Raw genomic sequence first — 15,765 nt, 5'->3', positions numbered from 1 at the left:
GAGGTGGACAGGCTATTCTACTTCGATATGTGCCTACCTATGGGCTGCTCCATTTCCTGTCATTATTTTGAACTTTTCAGCACCTTCCTAGACTGGGTTTTACGATACGAAACTGGTAGCAATTCAACGATTCACTACATCGACGATTTTTTGTTCGTCGGTCCCAGGGACTCCAGACTCTGCTCCTTTCTTCTCCAAAAGTTTAGGTTTTTAGCTTGTAAATTCGGAGTACCACTCTCGCCGGAAAAAACAGTCGGCCCTTGTAACGTTCTGCCTTTTCTAGGTATTGAAATAGACACCAATGCAATGGTGTTTCGTCTACCAGCCGATAAACTGCAAAAAACCCTGCAAATGGTTAAAAACTTCCATGAAGCAAAAAAAGTCACCCTACAGCAGATGCAGTCCCTGCTAGGATTGCTCAACTTTGCCTGTCGTGTAATGCCGGTGGGCAGAGTTTTTTCACGCCGACTATCACTGGCAACCAAGGGCATAGCCCAGCCGAGCCACAGAATTAGACTAAACCGCTCCCTGAAGGCTGACTTGCTGGTCTGGAGGACATTCCTGGAGTCCTACAATGGGCATACATGCGTTATGACACGGAAGATGCCAAGCAAAGACTTAGGCCTACTGGTTGGTGGAAATATTACGGATGGTTTCGCGGCAATCTACAAGGACCAGTGGTGCAAAGGCCAATGGCCTAAACTATGGACCACGGCTGCATGGGGCCGTGACCCATCACTGGTGGAAATTTTGGCAATAGTAACATCAGTCGAGCTATGGGGTGCCCAATTGGAAAATACAAACATCAGATTTATAACCAAACAGCTGAGAACAGCAAAAGCCCTAAACAGCATGTCCTCTTCTTCACAGCCAGTGCTCGCGCTGTTGCGCCGCCTAGCACTACTATGCCTGAAGCACAACATCTGGTGCCGGGCCAGATTTGCGGCGACTGTAGATGATAAAATTGTTAACTCTTTGTTATCTTTCGATTGGCAGGCATTCAAACTCTTCCTCCCCAGAGTGCAAACATCGGGCCTACAATGTCCTCCTTCCCTCTTGGACATGGTGGCCAATCACTGATGCCCTTGATCCGCGCTTCAGTGACACCGGCGACGTGGCAGGTTTACGGTAAGGAGTGGGAGGAGTGGTGCTCGCTAACGCAAGGAAGACCAGTCGATAGGTGCGACCGGGCGAGATGCGACGTGCTAGAACTCTTAGAACGGCTCAGGTGGAGAGGCGCGTCAGGGACATCAGCGCAACGTCATTTATCGGGAATAGCCTTCTTCTTTCAGCTGCTGGGGTGGGTGGACGTAACCAAATATTTTTTCATAAAACAAGCCGTTAAAGGCTGGAGAAGGCTTCAACCTAGCCAGGAATGCCGTCGCCCAGTTTCCTTAAGGCTACTGGATGACATAATTGCAATATCTTCATCAGTGTGCAAGTCACAATACGAGGCAACGCTGATATCTGCAGCGTTTGCAATCGCCTTCTTCGGGGCGCTTCGCATCAGCGAATTAGTGCCGCAGTCAAAAACAGCATCAGTATGCGGTTTAATCAACGAAGACCTCGTCATATGCAGCGAAGCTCTGCGCATTAGAGTACGGAGATCCAAATGCGACCCCACCGGGAGGAGGACATGGGTAGTGGTCAAGGCGTCAAACGGCCCTATATGCCCCGTAAAAATAGTTAAACACTATGCGGTAGTAAGACATCCGGGTAGATTTTTTCTTTCACACACCAACGGGTCCCCGCTCACAAAATATCAGTTTCAAGCGATTTTTAAACAGTGCCTAGAGGCAGTCGGCGTGGCCCCAAAAGAATATGGGACACATTCCTTCCGAATAGGGGCGGCTACCGAAGCAGCTAGAGCGGGGGTATCGGAAGTTGAGGTGCCGAGAATGGGCCGCTGGAAATCCGCATGCTTCGCAAGATACATAAGACCAGACCTGCTTTAACACCTTTTGTCTCTTACAGGCAGCTGTAGGCCCACAGTCTGGGTAGTGGGGCATTCTTTTGTCTACTGGGCGTGCAAAAGGGCCAAACTAAGGCCGGGTGGAATCAATTTTGGCTTCCCGAATCTGGAAGTCAATTGGAGAGGCATCCGAGGGCTCCGGTGGCGTCAGATCTTCCCGGAGATGGTCGACATCGCTAAGAGGGCCAAGGGGCCGGTGGTTCTGGTCCTACATGCCGGTGGCAATAATTTGGGCAAGCGGAAAGGGGCCGAGCTGTACACAGTAATGTCAACAGATATCGAACGGTTTGTTTGTTTACTACCGGATATGGTGGTGGTGTGGTCTGAGATAATACCTCGAGCGGTTTGGCACGGAGCCAAGGACGTGAAAGCCATGAAAGCCATCGAAAACTCAAGAAAAAGGATTAACACAAAGATGTCGAAGTTTGTGAGAGAAAATTACGGCATTGCGGTTCGCCACCAAGAACTAGAAGGAACAATTTAGCTTTACTAAGACCGGATGGCATCCACCTCACGGAAGTCGGGCTCGACATATTCTTAGAGGGTTTGCGGGATGGTGTTGAACAGGCTCTAATGTTGTTGTGTGGCGGTCGGAGTCCTGTGTAGGTCATACACATGATCCTCCGTGGCGGTAGGTAGAGGGGGGCAAAGGTTCGTAACCTCTCATCGGCTTGCTGGCCCAGCGGTCGTCGGCTGGGGCCTTCAGCAATGAGTCCGTTGCAAAATGTAATTGCCCTTCTCTACTTTGCAAAATAAACCGTGACCGACCTGTTCAACCCATCCAGGCTTGTCGGTATCTTTTATGACGGAGTGGTGGGACGGGGGAAGGCACGGTTTACGACACACGGGTCTCTGCAGTCTGGTAGGCACGGTACTGTATAAGGAATGTGCCTCTGACTGCAGAGCCCTTAAGGGATAGCTAGAGGGGAAAACTGTGCAGTGCCCAATTCCCCCCTCCCACTACTTTCCCAGGTGAGGTCATGATCGGGACGCCCAGCGGACCGGCCGGGGAGGGGAGTCAGGCCACACCCTCAGGGGTTAAATTCTAGTGCCAAGGCCGGATTTTCCCTCTTTCTCCCCGGCTGACCCTTGGAAGCGGTTGTCCCACCCGCCCTCCCTTATGAACTTGTAATTGTACTGTGTTGTTACTTTGTAATTGTCCTAAATTATTCAAAAAAAAAACACACACAAAAAAAACACAAAAATCTTGATGTTCTTTTTTACACGTCACAGCGGTAGGTAGAGGGGGCAAAGGTTCGTAACCTCTCATCGGCTTGCTGGCCCAGCGGTCGTCGGCTGGGGCCTTCAGCAATGAGTCCGTTGCGAAATGTAATTGCCCTTCTCTACTTTGCAAAATAAACTGTGACCGACCTGTTCAACCCATCCAGGCTTATCGGTATCTTTTATTACGGAGTGGTGGGACGGGGGAAGGCACGGTTTACGACACACGGTCTCTGCAGTCTTCTCCATCTGAGTCAGAAGAGTTTGTATTGCTCAGAATCAGTTCCAATGCCTCTTCAATGGTGTGCCTTCTCTCCATTTTCTTTCCTGTGAACAAAATAGGTTTCTCCCCCACAGCACATAAAGCTGCATGCAAATTTGCTAATGCAATGCTGGGGGGGGGGGGCAGACACTCAAGAGCAGCTAACATTCTTTGGGTATGGACACACTTCAGTTCCTGATCAGTTTTCTTTCAAGATTGACACCTGTTCTGGGTTTTGGAGTCACTTCTGGGCCCTAATGGGGCCGTCACACGGGGAGATGATTCCCGGCGATGTGGGAGCGATCACGTGCGTGTGCACATCGCCGGGGCATCACTGGTAACATGACACATGCGGACATGTCGCCGGCGAACGTCTGTGAAGGATCGCCTCGGAACCAGCCTGTAGTTCAGAGGCGATCCCCGGGCCATTCTCTGGATGACTGTACCTTCTCTGCACCAACCCCTGCCTAACAGGATGCAAACGATCAGGCAAAAAAAGGCACTGTGAAGCCAGCATCTCTTTCTTGTGAGCAGCAACCCCCACACTCAGGAATAGCTTGCATTCTTCTGTTTACACACTCTTATCTTAGATAATCCCCCATGCAGATTCCTCAGGCAAGAGCACATTTACAAATGAAAGGATGCTAATTAAAGTGTCAATATGGACTGAGGGTCATTTGACCCTCTCTCAGGACTTCAGGGGGGATCTTGAAATTCTAAATGTTAACAGGGTAATAACTCTGGAATTCTTCAACAAATCCCACTGATCTTGAGACTTTTTTAATGATATGTTTTATTTATAAAAAATATCAGAAATTTGAAAAAAATGTAAAAAAATTTCAAACTTTAAATGATTACTCCTCTACTCCAGATAGTCATACCACAGAAAAATATTAACAAATAACATTTCCCTCATGTCTGCTTTACATCAGAATTATTTATAAAATGTTATTTTATTTTGATAGCATTTTAGGAGGTTTTAAAATGTAGCAGTAATTTTTCATTTTTTCATGGAAATTTACAAAATTTATTTTAAGGGACCTATCCAGATTTGAAGTGACTTTGGGGTCCTATATATTGGAAAAACCACAAAAGTGATACCATTTTGAAAACATCACCGCCCCCCCACATCCACATATATTGAAAACTGATGTCAGATAGTTTATTAACCCTTCAGGTGATTTTAAGGAATAAATGTAAAATGGCATGACAGGAATGAGATAGTGTATTTTTACCACCTAAATGTCCCTAACTTCTGAACAGGCCATTTTGAAAACAGCACCCCCGACATATTGAAAACTGTTGTCAGGTAGTTCATTAACCCTTCAGGTTGTTTTAAGGAATTAACCCCTTTACACGCAAGGGTGGTTTGCACGTTAATGACGGGGACAATTTTTACAATTCTGACCACTGTCCCTTTATGAGGTTATAACTCTGGAACGGATTCCGGTGATTCTGACACTGTTTTCTCATGACATATTGTACTTCATGGATAACATTTCTTTGATATTACTTGAGTTTATTTGTGGGAAAAAAAAATGGAAATTTGGCGAAAATTTTGAAACTTTCACAATTTTCCAACTTTGAATTTTCATGCCCTTTAATCACAGAGACATGTTAGACAAAATACTTAATAAGTAACATTTCCCACAGGTCTACTTTACATCAGCACAATTTTGGAACCAACATTTTTTTTGTTAGGGAGTTAAGGGTTAAAAATTCACCAGCGATTTCTCATTTTTACAACACCATTTTATTTTAGGGACCACATCACATTTGAAGTCACTTTGAGGGGTCTACAGTCATGGACAAAAATTTTGAGAATGAGACAAATATTAATTTTTCCAAAGTCTACTGCTTCATTTTTTCTAATGGCAATTTGCATATACTCCAGAATGTCAGAGTGATCAGCTTAACAGCAATTACTGTACTTGCAAAGTCAATATTTGCCCAGAAAATGAACTTTAACCCCCAAAACACATTTCAACATGATTGCAGTCCTGCCTTAAAAGGAGCAGCTAACATCGTTTTAGTGATTGATCCATTAACACAGGTGTGGGTGTTGATGAAGACAGGGCTGGCGATCAATCAGTCATGATTAAGTAAGAATGACATCACTGGACACTTTAAAGGGCCACTGTCACCCCCCCCCCCCCCCAGCCGTTATAAACTAAAAGAGCCACCTTGTGCAGCAGTAATGCTGCAGTCTAACAAGGTGGCTCTTTTAGTTTTTGATTCATTTATTACCTCAATAAAGCGTTTTAAAAATTGGCCACACATACCAGATATTGTACCAGGAGGCGGTCCGAATCGTCCTCTATCAATCTTCCAACTGCCGTCACTCTTCTCTTCAGGGCCGATGGTACCCGCCTCCTTCGCGTTGTTGCTTCTTAAATCCGGCGCCTGCGCTTTGCGTGCCTGCCTGGGGCCTGCGCAGTGTTCTTTGTCAGTCACATCTCAGATGCCGGGTGCCTGACTGCGCCCTGTTACTGAATCCCCGCCCCGCACTGTGTTATTCATTATGCACAGTGCGGGGCTGGGGTTCCTGGGAAGGCGGGGGAGCGTCAGAGATGGGAGAGCGTCCGAGATGGGGGAGCGCCTGAACAGCGCAGTGCGCATGCCCAGGAATGCCAGCCCCGCACTGTGCATAATGAATAACACAGTGCGGGGCGGGGATTCAGTAACAGGGCGGCCGCACTGCCCGCACAGGCGGAGTCAGGCACCCGGGCATCTGAGATGTGACTGACAAAGAACACTGCGCAGGCCCCAGGCAGGCACGCACAGCGCAGGCGCCGGATTTAAGAAGCAACAACGCTCAGGGGGCGGGTACCATCGGCCCTGAAGAGAAGAGTGATCGCAGTTGGGGGATTCTCAAAATTCAAATTCAATATTCAAAATATCTGGTATGTGTGGCCAATTTTTAAAACGCTTTATTGAGGTAATAAATGTATCAAAAACTAAAAGAGCCACCTTGTTAGACTGCAGCATTACTGCTCAAAATTCTCAAAAATTTTGGCCATGACTGTATATGATAGAAAATAACCAAGTGTGACACCATTCTAAAAACTGCACCCAAGGTGCTCAAAACCACATTTAATAAGTTTATTAACCCTTCAGGTGTTTTACAGGAATTTTTGGAATGTTTAAAAAAACATTTAACTTTTTTTCAGAAAAAAATTGCATCAGATCAAATTTCTTTTATTTTACCAAGGGTAACAGGAGAAATTGGACCCCAAAAGTTGCTGTACAATTTGTCCTGAGGACGCTGATGCCCCATATGTGGGGGTAAACCACTTATGGCAAGGCAGAGCTGGGAAGGGAAAGAGCACCGTTTGACTTTTTCAACGCAGAATTGGCTGGAATTGAAATCAGAAGCCATGTCGCATTTGGAGAGCCCCTGATGTGCCTAAACAGTGGAAACCCCCCAATTCTAACTCCAACCCTAACCCCAACATACCCCTAACTCTAATCCCAACCCTAACCCCAACACACCCCTAACCCCAACTCGAACACACCCCTAATCTTAATCCCAACACACCCCTAACCCAACCGTAAATGTAATCCAAACCCCTAACCCCAACCCTAACTTTATCCCCAACCCTAACTTTAGCCCCTACCCTAATGGGAAAATGGAAATAAATACATTTTTTTATTTTATTATTTTTCCCTAACTAAGGCGGTGATCAAGGTGGGTTTTATTTACTCTTTATAGAGGATTTTTATAGCGGGTTTTTATGTTTGGCAGCTGTCACACACTAAAAGATGCTTTTTATTGCAAAAAATATTTTTTCCGTCACCACATTTTGAGAGATATAATTTTTCCATAATTTGGCCCACAGAGTCATGTGAGGTCTTGATTTTTGCGGGACGAATTGACGTTTTTATTGGTACAATTTTCGGCCACATGGCATTTTTTGATTGCTTTTTATTCCGATTTTTGTTAGGCAGAATGAACAAAAACCAGCAATTCATGAATTTCTTTTGGTGGGCGTTTATATTGTTCCACGTTTGGTAAAATTGATAAAGCAGTTTTATTCTTCGGGTCAGTACGATTACAGCGATACCTCATTTATATCAATTCTTTACATTTTGGCGCTTTTATACACTAAAAACTTTTATAGAAAAAATAATTATTTTTGCATCGCTTTATTCTGAGGGCTATAACTTTTATTTTTCCGCTGAGGACGTTGTATGGCGGCTCATTTTTTTGCGGGACAAGATGACGTTTTCAGCGGTACCATGTTTGTTTATATCTGTCTTTTTGATCGCATGTTATTCCATTTTTTGTTCGGCAGTATGATGATAAAGCATTGTTTTTTGCCTCTTTTTTTTAATAATTTGCTTTACGGTGTTCACTGAAGGGGTTAACTAGTGGGACAGTTTTATAGGTCGGGTCGTTACGGACGTGGCGATACTAAATATGTGTACTTTTATTATTTTTTTATTTACATAAAGAAATGTATTTATTGCAAAAGAAAAGAAATAAAGAAAGAAATGTACTTTGCAAAGCACTGTGTCTGATCAGCGATCTGACAGGCAGTGCAGGAGGCTGTCATAATCAGCTGACACCCGGCCGCGCTCCTCTCGTGAGCGCGGCTGATCGCATATGACGTACTATCCAGTCGGTGGTCATACGGGCCCAGACCACCTCGACGGGATAGTACGTCTAATGTCAGAAAGGGGTTGATGCAAAATGGCATGACAGGAATAAAAAAGTGTATTTTTACCACCTAAGTGTTGCTAACTTCTGAAAAGGCCGCTATAGCCGGGAGACTCTAAAGGCCCCGTCACACATAGCGAGATCGCTGCTGAGTCACAAGTTTTGTGACGCAACAGCGACTTCAGTAGCGATCTCGCTATGTGTGACACGTACCAGCGACCCGGCCCCTGCTGCGAGATCGCTGGTCGTGTCGGAATGGCCTGGACCGTTTTCTGGTCGTTGAGGTCCCGCTGACATCGCTGAATCGGTGTGTGTGACACCGATTCAGCGATGTCTTCACTGGTAACCAGGGTAAACATCGGGTTACTAAGCGCAGGGCCGCGCTTAGTAACCCGATGTTTACCCTGGTTACCAGCGTAAATGTAAAAAAAAAACAAACAGTACATACTCACCATCTGATGTCCGTCAGGTCCCTTGCCGTCTGCTTCCTGCTCTGACTGAGATCCGGCCGTACAGTGAGAGCTCAGCACAGCAGTGACGTCACCGCTGCGCTCTGCTCTCACTATACGGCTTCACTCAGAGCGGGAAGCAGACGGCAAGGGACCTGACGGACATCAGATTGTGAGTATGTACTGTTTGATTTTTTTGGTAACCAGGGTAAACATCGGGTTACTAAGCGCGGCCCTGCGCTTAGTAACCCGATGTTTACCCTGGTTACCCGAGTGCTGCAGGGGGACTTCGGCATCGTTGAAGACAGTTTCAACGATGCCGAAGTCGTTCCCCTGATCGTTGGTCACTGGAGAGAGCTGTCTGTGTGACAGCTCCCCAGCAACCACACAGCGACTTACCAACGATCACGGCCAGGTCGTATCGCTGGTCGTGATCGTTGGTAAATCGCTATGTGTGACGGGGCCTTAAGGCCGCTAGTTGGCCATTAGTGATGAACAAATATGCTCGTTGCTCGGGTGGTCTCCGAGTATTTGTGACTGCTCGGAGATGTAGTTTTCCTTGCTGCATGATTTGCGGCTATCTGACAGCTTGATTACATGTGGGGATTCACTAGTAACCAGGCAACCCCCACATGTACTCAGGCTGGCTAGCAAGTTGTAAATCATGCAGCTGAGGCAAGGAAAACTTAATCTCTGAGCAGTCACAAATACTCGGAGATCACCCGAGCGTACTTGGGAAAACCTGAGCAACAAGTACACTCACTCATCACTATTGGCCATGAATTGTCATCAGGATCACACAATCATGATCTCAGGATGTCGATGAGGATAAAGCGGAAGCCCCCACAATCTGTTAACCCTATATAGGATGTAGTCACTATTGACAGAAGCATCTAAGGGGATAAGAATATATGGACGGGGCCATCATTGATCGCTGCTGAAACAGCAAGTTGTCAGCTATAGTGTACAGCCGACAGCTGCTGGATTGTCACCTGTATGGGGATGCTAGTCACATATCTCAGGTCAGTAAAAAGAAGTATTAAAGGGTTAAATGCACTACCATTTTTATTTTTGCATTTTTCAAGCAATGTTTTGTCTGGAGATGTTGTATTTTTGGAATACACGCTATTTTTTGAGAGGTTGGAAGCATTTTTTTATGGCATTCATTTCTGATATAAATGTCATGTTAGAAAAGTTGTCCACCCATTTTTTTAACATTTACATGAAGCCCAGTATGGTTTAAACCACACGTCAAACTCTGGCCTGTTGGCCAAATCTGTCCGGCAGGGTGATTATATTTGGCCCACGGTGTTCGCAGCCTCAACCCCCCCCCCCCCCCCCCCCCCCCGACATCACTACAACGGTTCAGTATCCTGGATGCCGATACAGTTGAAGGTAATAATGAATGAGGGATCTCAGCCATAATTCTCCTTCTGCGTCTGATGTCTCAGTGCAGCGGGTACGATAACATCACTATTCCGCTCCAGCTGTGCTGAGAAGGCGAGCTTCAGAGTACTCGCTGTCGAGCCTGGAGCACTGGGGAGAGCCGAGTATTTTTAATGTGGGGACCATTAAGCCACACGGAGTAATAATTCGGGCCACAATACTGTATGGAGGACTATGTGGGACCATTACTCTGTGTGGAAGACTGTGTGTGGCTCATTATACTGTATAGAGGACTATGTGGGGCCCATTATACTATATGGAGAACTGAGTGCGGCCATTATACTGTATAGAGGACTATTTGGGGCCATTATATACTGTATTGAGGACTATATGGAGTCATTACACTGTATGGAGGACAATTTGGGGCCCACTATACGTTTTGTAGGTGTCACGCTGTGACAGACGTAAGGGAGAGGGGCCTAAAACTGTCCCTGGAACCCTAACTATCCCTGTCTCAGGGGTAGTCTTGATGGTAGAGAGAGCTGGGTCTCCAACCTTACTATATTCTTGTTAAACCCTAATCTGTTCCCTCCCCCATCCCATGGGGCTTGGTACAGAAATGTAAGGGAAACAAGACACAAATACAAAACAGGGATAACTGAGTACCACTATTATACAACAGCACTTACCAAAATAGGCAGGAGGATAAGGAAAGAGAAGAATGCACAAACCATCAGATTCATTCATCAATCAAAACTCCAACAAACATCCAGGGTCGCGGAGCGGCGTTGGAAGAAAACACGCATGCCAGATAATTTCACTGCGTTCAAACAAGCTACACTTGCCTTCAAACTAGCCCTCACTTCTGCTAAACAGACCTATTTCACAAACTTTGTATCTTCATTATCCTACAACCCGAAACAACTGTTCAGCACATTTAAGGGTATGTTTCCACTTGCCGAATCGTCTGCGCTTTGGACGGAGCGGAAAACTCTCTCCGCCCAAAACTCATTGTTCATTGCACACATCTCCGCACCCCATTCATAGGGAGTCGAAGCAAGGTAAACGGACATGAAGCTTTCTAAAAAGGCACGCCGCATGTCCAGAATCGCAGGGCCACCGGATGCGTGTTCACACGCATAGTGGAGACGGGATTTCATAAAATCTCCTCCACTATGTTGTAACATCTGGACGATGCGAGTTGAACACTGCGGTTGTATGCAGCGTTCAATCCGCAGCTATTCCGGATGTAATTCGGCAAGTGGAAACATACCCTAACTCTCTCCTCCGCCCACCACTGCCACCTCCAACTCCCCTCATCTCTTCCGAGGACTTTGCCACCTACTTCAAAAACAAGATCGACCAAACCTTTACTGTTCCACCTCTCCATATACCAGACCTCTGCCCTTCCCTAATAACCTCCCTCTCTAACATCACTGAAGGAGAACTTACTCACCTCCTTTCCAAATCATACCTCACCACCTGTGCACTTGACCCCATCCCTTTCCACCAGCTCCCCAACCTCACTAACATGCTCATTCCAGCCCTAACCCATCTCTTCAATCTATCGCTATCTTCTGGTACCTTTCCCTCTGCCTTCAAACATGCCACCATCACACCCATCCTCAAAAAAGCTAACCTTGACCCAACTGCTATGCCCAGCTATCGCCCCATATCACTGCTCCCATTTGCTTCCAAACTCCTTGAGCAGCCTGTCCATGCTCAACTTTAATACCACCTCTCATCTAACTCTCTCCTTAACAACCTCCAATCTGGCTTCCGCCCCCATCACTCCAACGAAACTGCTCTGACGAAAATTACGAATGACTTACTCACAGCCAAAGCTAACAGACAGTTCTCCATCCTCCTCCTTCTCGACCTGTCCTCTGATTTCGACAGTCAACCACTGCCTACTGCTACAGATTCTTTCTTCCCTTGGCATCAAAGGCCTTACCCTGTCCTGGATTGCCTCATACCTTTCCGACCGCCCATTTAGCGTTCCCACTCCCACACTACGTCCTCATCCCGCCCTCTCTCTGTTGGAGCCCCTCAAGGATCTGTCCTGGGGCCCCTACTGTTTTCCATCTATACCCTTGGCCTAGGACAACTCAAAGTCCAATGGCTTCCAGTACCACCTGTATGCGGACGACACTCAGATCTACCTCTCTGGCCCAGATCTCACCTCTCTGTTATCCAGAATCCCGGAGTGTCCATCAGCCATATCCTCCTTCTTCAACTCTCGCTTCCTAAAACTCTATGTAGACAAAATCGAACTCATCATCTTTTCCCCATCTCGCGTATCCCCCCTACCTGATCTATTATGGTAAACTGCATCACGCTCTCTCCTGCACCTGAAATCCGCTGCCTCGGGGTAACTCTCAACTCTGCCCTGTCCTTTAAACCACACGTCCAAACTCTTGCCACCTCCTGTCGCCTCCAACTCAAAAATATTGCCAGAATCCATCCCTTCCTCAGTCCACAATCTTCTAAAACTCTTGTACATGCCCTCATCATCTCTCGCCTCGATTACTGCAATACCCTCCTGTGGCCTCCCTGCTCTCTTGCACCGCTCCAGTCTGTCCTCAACTCTGCTGCCCGGCTAATCCACCTCTCTCCTCCCCTGTTTCTCCCCTCTGCAAATCCCTCCACTGGCTCCCAATTCCTCAAACAATCCAGTTCAAACTACTAACACTGACCTACAAAGCCATCCATAACCTGTCCCCTCCCTATATCTCTGAACTAATCTCCCAATATCTTCCCTCACGTAATTTTCGATCCTCCCAAGACCCCCTACTCTCCTCCACTCTTATTTGTTCCTCACACAACCGCCTCCAAGATTTCTCCCAAATATCCCCCATCCTCTGGAATTCTGTGCCTCAACATGTCCGATTATCCACTACCCTCGGATCTTTCAGACGGAACCTGAAAACCCATCTCTTCAGGAAAGTCTACAGCCTGCAATAACCATTCTGCCGCCTCACCAACCACCCGAGCTGCCGCCTCACCAACCACCCGAGCTACCGTCTCACCACCACCCAAGCTGCCGCCTCACCACCACAAGAGCTGCCGCACCCCCGACCTTGTCTCTTCCCCATTATCCCGTAGAATGTAAGTCTGCAAGGACAGGGTCCTCTCCCCTCCTTACAAGGTCTGTCATTGTAAATTTATTTACTGTAAACGATATCTATAACTTTGTACGTAACCCCCTTTCTCATGTACAGCACCATGGAATTAATGGTGCTATATAAATAATAATAATCTAATCCCTATTCAGAGCAATACTATATCCACCATGACTGCAGTTCATGGGTTAGAGTCTCTATCCCTAGGATACAAAGGCATCACTTGTGCTATCTAAAACTAACACATAGCTTCCCCAACAAGTTTTGCCCAACATGCTTCCTCATTAGGTTGGGGTTATACATTTTTTATAGAGATTATAATAGTGAGATAGCACAGGCACACTTGTTTTTTAATTTATGCACCACTATTTTTTAACAAAGTATAATAAAATCCATGTTTTAATGCATCCCTTAATTAGGGCTTATTTACCCTCTGGGTAATTTGGTATTATGAATTTGCCATCCCTATGGGCCCCATATAATGTTCCATAAAGAATAATGGCCTCATAATGTTCCATACAGAGTAATGGCACTCATATAATGTCCCATACAGAATAATGGCCTCATATAATGTTCCATAAAGAATAATGGCCTCATATAATGTTCCATACAGAATAATGGCCTTATATAATGTTCCATACATAATAATGGCACTCATATAATGTTCCATACAGAATAATTGCACTCATATCATAGAATGGTAGAGTTGGAAGGGACCTCCTGGGTCATCTGGTCCAACTACCTGCTCAAAGCAGGATTTACTAAATCATCCCAGACAGATGGGTCATTCCGTGGTCAAGTGGACCAGTGGTCCCCACTCGACCTTCTCCGATTTTGCTGAAAATTTATAAGGATGTACATGTATGTTTGAAAAGAGGTTCTGTAATTTTTTAGGGCCAGATCTCAAATACATTGGCCACTGTTGACCTTTCACTGGAGGTTCCACCAAGCCTGCGGCTTCAGCTAAGAGGATTTTGCAAACTTTGGCACATAGCCATTAGAGTTCTATACTGGCTATGATGCTGAAATTTGGCATACTAGCCCAACTTTTGGTGCTAAACACGATAAAATTATTACCGAGTATGACAAAACAATATTTGGGCCGCAATTTTGTGTCAAAGTAGCTTGAAAAACGTGTTGCATAAAATTTATGCCAAACTTTGCCCATATATAACTCAAGACCAAAAACCAATAGTAACTGGTGCTTTGCCCTGTACACCAAACATCTACATGACTTTGCATTGCTGCAATATCACAGTCAAAGCATATGTATTTGTGGAAATATTCACACCCACATATGATGAAAAACTTAAAAAACCCGAATTTTACCTATTTTTAGGTCAAATTTCTCAAAAAGGGTACCCCTAAAATATATTAATTCTGATATCATTAGAAAGAGCACATTTTTCTCTACAAGGATCATTGTTTGTTTTTTTGGAGTCTCTCAGTTTAAGAAATGAAAAATGCCACTGAACATGGTGTTATTTATTAATATGCAATGAATGGTAACTGCACTATTCAAACCCTTGCGTTGGTCCATGGTGTTTATACCACAACCAATTCCCTAAGAATTGGTATTATAATCCTATTAGAATTGTAATAATGCTGTCTTTCGAGAATTGGCAGCCCCATCGCCTAGGAGCCATGGCCGATAGCCGTGCAAGGCGAGCCTCGGGCGGTCTCTTTATTGCAGGTTCCGAAGCCTGAGGGTGGGTGTCTTTGCCTAGGATCCCAAGCCTAATATTAGGTATCTTTTGTTGGTTCCCAAGCCATAATGTTCAGTCTAAGTGGTCTGGAATTGTTGCTGAATTTGCAACATAATCGGTTCAGAGAAGCTGTATTGTCAGCCCATTGCTGTCTAAAAAGGTCCAAATCTTGGCATTGGCACCTAAAAGTTGGTCCATTAAGGCTATATCAGACGAATTCGGTGTCTCTGAACGAATGGTCAAACAAGCTCGAAAGCTTAAATGTGAACATGGGATCTTAGCCTTACCTAGAATTAAGTGTGGCAAGAAAGTTTCTGAGGAAGTGAAGAAAAAGGTGCAGGCATTTTTTGAGGATGATGAATTCAGTCGAATGTGCCCTGGTACAAAAGACTATGTATCAGTGCGAATAGCAGGAGAAAAAAAGCAGATGCAAAAGCGACTATTACTGAGGAATATGAGGGAAATGTTTGTTGCCGATCGGGATCGGAATGGCCCTCAAATTGGATTTTCCAAGTTTTGTGAGCTTCGGCCAAAGTGGTGCGTAACCGTTGGATCTGCTGGAACACATTCCGTTTGTATGTGTACCATTCACCAGAATGTGCTTGCAGTATGCCCAATCAATGATGACTACAAAGAGCTCATATGCAAAATGGTCTGTGGAATTGAATCCAAGGACTGTATGCTTGGCCGTTGTGATAAATGCCCGGGTCCTGAAGTTTTAAAAGAATTTCTAGTCAATGTGTTTGTCAACAGTGACCCTGAAGATATTATTGAGTTCAAACAATGGATTCACACTGATCGAGACACGCTTGATGCCAAACAACTGACTACAGAAGATTTCATTGAAGAATTGGTTTTGAAAATTTCTAAACTTTGTAGCCATCACTACATCGCCAAGCATCAACGTTGCTATCTGAAATCGTTGAAGGAAAATCTGAGACCTGGAGAGCTTGTGATCCTTATGGACTTTGCTGAAAATTACTCATT

The 15,765-nt window shown here is 45.4% G+C and overlaps 1 pseudogene; it reads right to left on the bottom strand.

Moving 5' to 3' along the window:
• LOC143786227 (uncharacterized) overlaps nucleotides 1-15,765 on the bottom strand; it is a 100,761-nt pseudogene that overhangs the window by 28,882 nt on the left and 56,114 nt on the right.

The sequence above is a fragment of the Ranitomeya variabilis genome, chromosome 7 (genome assembly GCF_051348905.1).
Source record: "Ranitomeya variabilis isolate aRanVar5 chromosome 7, aRanVar5.hap1, whole genome shotgun sequence".
Classification (NCBI taxonomy): Eukaryota; Metazoa; Chordata; class Amphibia; order Anura; family Dendrobatidae; genus Ranitomeya; species Ranitomeya variabilis.
This window is presented reverse-complemented; position numbering and strand designations above follow the sequence as displayed.